General features: G+C 39.6%; 1 pseudogene across 1 annotated transcript; it reads left to right on the top strand.

Moving 5' to 3' along the window:
• The first annotated feature begins 5,153 nt into the window (after positions 1–5,153).
• Positions 5,154–5,486, top strand: LOC309565565 (large ribosomal subunit protein eL43-like; annotated as a pseudogene). The gene has a single exon. The product of its transcript is annotated as a large ribosomal subunit protein eL43-like (transcript).
• Positions 5,487–5,753: the final 267 nt, after the last annotated feature.

The following is a 5,753-nucleotide window of genomic DNA, read 5'->3' on the forward strand; positions in this document are numbered from 1 at the left end:
CCACAAGTTTCGGGAAAATTATTATTTTTTTTGTTGTTGTTGTTTTTACAGAAAGTTGTCACCAAATTATATATTGCTCACGCATGCCATGGGAATATGTGAAATGACACCCCAAAATACATTCTTTTGCTTCTCCTGAGTACAGGGATACCACATGTGTGAGACTTTTTGGGAGCCTAGCTGTGTACGCGACCCCGAAAACCAATCCCCATCTTCAGGTTTTCTAATGGTGTAAATTGCTGATTTTACCCCTGACTACCTGTCACAGTTTCAGAGGCCCTGAAATTTCAAGATAGCACAACCCCCCCCCCCCCCCAAATTACCCCATTTTGCAAAGTAGACACTCCAAGCTATTGGCTGAGAAGCATGGTGAGTCCATGGAATAGTTTATATTTTGCCACAAGTTTCGTTATTATTTTTTTTTTTTACACAAAGTCATGGGTATATGTGAAATGACACCCCAAAATACATTCTGCTGCTTCTCCTGAGTACAATGATACCCCATGTGTGAGACTTTTTGGCAGTCTAGCTGCGTACAGGACCCGGAAAACCAATCCACACCTTCTGGCTTTCTAAGGGCATAAATTGTTGATCTCACTCCTTACTACCTATCACACTTTTGAAGTCCATAAAAAGCACAAACCCCCCCCCCCCCCAAATTACCCCATTTTGCAAAGTAGACACTCCAATCTATTTGCTGAGAGGCATGGTGAGTATTTTGCAGCTCTCATTTTTTTGGGAAAATGAAGAAAAAACAGGAAAATGCATTTTTTTCCTCTTTTTTCAATTTCCAAAACTTTGTGACAAAGAGTGAGATCTGCAAAACACTCAACATGCCTCTCTGCAAATAGCTTAGGGTGTCTACTTTCCACAAAGGCGTCATTTGGGGGGGGGGGGGTTGTGCTGTTTTGGCATTTCATGGCCTCCGAAACTGTGATAGGTAGTCAGGAGTGAAATCAACAATTTACGCCCTTGGAAAGCCTGAAGGTGGGGATTGGTTTTCGGGGTCCTGTACTCAGCTAGACTGCAAAAAAGTCTCACACATGGGGTATCCCTGTACTCAGGAGAAGCATCAGAATGTATTTAGGGGTTTCATTTCACATATACCCATGGCATGTAAGAGCAATATCTCATTTATTGACAACTTTGTGTAAAAAAAAAAATATATATATATGTTTCCCGGAACTTGTGGCAAAATATACAATATTCCATGGACTCAACATGCCTCTCAGCAAATAGCTTGGGGTGTCTACTTTCCAAAATGGGGTCATTTGGGAGGGTTTTTGTGGTATCTTGACATTTCAGGGCCTCCTAAACCGTTATAGGAAATGCAATGAAAAATGTACGCCCTTTGAAATTCTGATGGTGGTGATTTGTTTTCGGGCTCCCGTACACTGCTAGGCTCCCAAAAAGTCTCACATATGTGGTATCCCTGTACTCAGGAGAAGCAGCAGAATATATTTTGGAGTGTAATTACACATATACCCATGGCATGTGTGAGCAATATATCATTTCAATGACAACTTTGTGTAAAAAAAATAAAACATTTTTTTTTAGTCATTTTTCAAACACCTGTGACAAAAAAATGAAATATTCAATGGGCTCAACATGCCTCTCAGAACATTCCTTAGGATGTCTACTTTCCAAAAAGTGGTAGTTTGGGGGGGTTTGTACTGCCCTGCCATTTTAGCACTTCATGAAATGAGATAGGCAGTCAGAAATTAAAGCTGCGTAAATTTCAGTATTTACACCATAGTTTGTAGACGCTATAACTAAACCAATAAAAATACGCTCATTGAATTTTTTTTGTCAAATAAATGTAGCTAAATATATTTTGGCCAAAAAAAGACATAAATTGAGTATATTGGATATTTTTTAAAAGACAAAGTTGAAAATGTAATTTTTTGCAAAATTTTCGCTCTTTTTTTTATTAATATCGCAAAAAATAAAAAGCACAGAGGTGATCAAATACCACCAAAAGAAAGCTCTGTTTGTGGGAAAAAAAAGGATGTAAATTTTGTTTGGGTACCACATTGCATGACCGCACAATTGTCAGTTAAAATCACGAAGTGCCAAGTTGAAAAAAGGGGTCTGGTCAGGAAGGGGGTAAAATCTTCCAGGGCTTAAGTGGTTAACAAACATTTAATGCTGCAATTAGTCAAAATAAGGGCTTTTATTCACATCTAAAATAATAAAAGAGCTTTCTGTGTCTGTGATCTAGCAGCTAATAGATTCCTTGGTGCTGAATCATTTAATTATAAAGGCCTGCTCGATAAAGAGAGAATTGCAGGGAATTGTGAGGAGAATTTTACTCTTATTTTCATTTGAGAGTACTGGACTGTCCATTTTATGTGATTGACTGTGTATGCCAAATGATTCCGAAATGTATGTTCTAGTGATGTAGAATGTAAAATGCAGTGCTTAAAAACAATGGTGATTAGTCCATAATTATGTAAGGGGTTGTATTGCGCTTCAGGGTGTGCATAAACAGAAACTTATCAGTGCTGTATTCACTTCTCTTCTGGTCACATGTAGTATTATATATAAATAATGTTCATCAATAATGTTCATCAACCATCCAATAAATAAATAAATAAATAAATCTACTTCTTCTGTTTCTTATTCATAGTTAATCAATAAATAAATAGGCAATATTGTGTATCTACAAGTGCTGGTGTGACCGTTCACAAAAATATCAATAAAGGTGAATAGGGATAGTATTGTGCTTAAAATAATATATGTTTACAAAGTGCTCCTGTGCATCAAAGATCAAAGTAAAGTGCAATAATATATATATATATATATATATATATATATATATATATATATATATATATATATATATCTGTACTTCTATATCACTTATTAAATCGATATGAAGTGCTTGTGTTCCAGTTTAACATAGATCACGAAAGTGCTTTTTTTCTTTCAAAGTGAACAAGTGCATTAAAATAAATAATTGTGTTCAGTGTTAAAGTGCTAGCATATAATATTATGAGAACAATTAATTCCTTAAGGTGACAGAATAATAAATGATCATCAAAATATAAGTGTCCAGTTCATGATTGTGCACGGTGATCCGTGGTGATTAATATCTTCCTCCACCTTTACTCTCTGTGTCTCGAATCTCTTCGGTGATTTCACTTCTAAGTGTCCTAAATGCTCACCTCAATGAGATCAGTAATACGCCTGTATCACTTGACCCACAGTGGATGTGATTCCTTTTGTCCCAGCGTCGTTCAAATCCTTTTAGGGTGGTCTCTGTTACTCCTGATTTTTAGTTGGTCCTCTCTCCTGGGTATATGTGTACCTCTTATGGGGGCTTTCCTAGGGTCCTTCCGGGTTCGTCTCCTTAGCTACTTCCAATATTCCTTAGGGCTCATGCAAATAATGGAGCCATAATGGTGCAGTAAACCAAGACTTTTATTTCAAAAAAATATAGCAATCTTACATTTAAAATAACAAATTTCTGTGTCCTGAATCGCGCTTGGGGACCTCCGTCCGGCTCCGTCACGTCACTTCTGGTTTTTTTCTAAGCGTTGCGTCACGATACCACGTGACTTCCTCAGGGTGATGAAAGATCCTGTCTCGCAGAACAGCCACATCGGGAGGTGGAAATCTCTGTCTTCACTGATTGATTACATTATGGACTAATCACCATTGTTCTTAAGCACTGCATTTTACATTCTATTTTGCTTATTTACTACCTGGCAATTGATGCTAGCTGCTTTTTTGTTTATTTTGGAAGCGCTGTTTTCTTTATTTTATCTAGTGATGAGACTGTCTTGCCATTCCCTGAATGACACCAGTAAAGTGCAGTGATGCTAACTACCATGTGGACGTTCTTTCTTCTGATATAAAGGTCTATGGACGGAAATGTAGTGAGAAGGCCTATGGCGAGGAGCAGGGCACAAGATGGGGGAGGAGTCTGCTTCAGCAGGAGAGACAGTAACTAGCAGGGCTGGAGCAGGGGTTGGGCCTTGTGCTTGGGTGCCAAAACTTGCCAACCACAAAGACCCTCTTACATACAAACTGAACAAAAAAATCCATGTGCATGGCCAGGTTAAGGATACTTACTTGGCATAGTAAAAATGAGAGTAATTTCCTCCTTCAGGGATCTGTGGCTCACAATACAGGATAATACATCTCCAACTCCAGTAGACGGCCACACAATCAGCTGACTGGTCACATTAAATGTCCCATCGTTGTTCCTGATTGGTGTTGTGAAATAAATATCTCTATCCAAAGATGACCTGGTGTTGCTACTTTTACTGTATTTAACCCATCGGATCTTCACAGCTTCTGGGTAGAAATTGTCGACTTCACAAAAAACTGATCCCATTAATCCAAAATGAATTAGTTTGCTATGTGTCAGTGTAGTCTGCAGTTTAACTGTACAAGAAGAGACATTTGTAAGACACAATATTCAATATTTCTATGTTAAGTTATTAAGTTCTATCTTATTTAACAACCCTGAGAAATCAAGAATACTAAACCATATCAGGAGCTTACACTCTAATGTTCATCCACAGTCACGCACTATTATCTTTTATTATTCTATATTATTATACATTTATATAGCTCTGACATACACTGCAATTCTGTACAGAGAAAAATGGGTCGGTCACATTGATCTCTGCATCAGAGGAGCTTACACTCTAATATTTACACCACAGGCACACTGTCTCTACATTTGTCACATATAAAACTGCATTAAACGAATTATCTTCTTGTGTTGCCCCTCCTTCTTCCAGTCTAGGAATTGCTGGATCTGGAAGAATAAGAAGCAATGGGCAGAGTAGGAGGTAAACTATGGGCAGGGCTAATTTGTGACCAGGACTAGTGACTGGGTGGATGCCAAGCTTGCAGTGGTCAGGGCTGGCAGCAGAAAATGGAAGAGGCAGTTGAAAAGGATCCTTAATCCAAGCAAGTTTCACAGTACGCAAGAATAAGGGATGAGCCAAACTGCCCTTGGTTTGGTAAAAGCAGGGCTTGGTGAACTTCAAAGACAATCAGATGCTGAACCCAAATCCTACTAAAATCAATGCGAGACAAATCTGTCAAATTAAATTCCAACTTTCCTAGCCAAAAAGCAAGGAAGTGTAAATAAAATAGCATGGGGTTGGCCCTTTCCGTTCGGGTCCTGGAGAAAGATGGCCAAACGCACCAAGAACGTCGGCATTGTGGGTAAATATGGGACCCGTTACGGTGCTTCCCTAAGGTAGATGGTCAAGAAAATTGAAATTAGCCAACACACCAAGTACACCTGCTCCTTCTGTGGCAAGACCAAAATGAAGAGGAAGGCTGTTGTAGGAATCTAGCGTTGCGGTTCTTGCATGAAAATTAGAGCTGGAGGCGCCTGGACCTACAACACCACTTCGGCCATCACAGTGAAATCCGCCATCAGAAGACTGAAGGAATTGAGACCCAGGGCTTTTTTTCAGCGGGAACGCGGGGGAACGCAGTTCCGGCACCTCCAGCAGTGAATGTAAGTATTGGCAAGGGGTGCTGGAGGGTCTGTTGATGCTGGCTGCTGGGGGGCTCTATTGTTCCAGGAGGGGGATCTATTTTTGCATGATGGAGGTTATTGTTGCTGCTGGGGGGGCTTATGTTGCTGGTGGGGTTTAGTTGTTGCTGGAAGGGATCTACTGTTGAGAGAGGGGTCTGTTCTTGCTGGCTGTTGGGGAATCTATTGTTGCTGGAGAGCATCTATTTTTTGTGGCAATCTGTTATTGCTGGGGTGATCTATTGTT

This window comes from Pelophylax lessonae, assembly GCF_965119305.1.
Source record: "Pelophylax lessonae genome assembly, chromosome: 10".
NCBI lineage: Eukaryota > Metazoa > Chordata > Amphibia > Anura > Ranidae > Pelophylax > Pelophylax lessonae.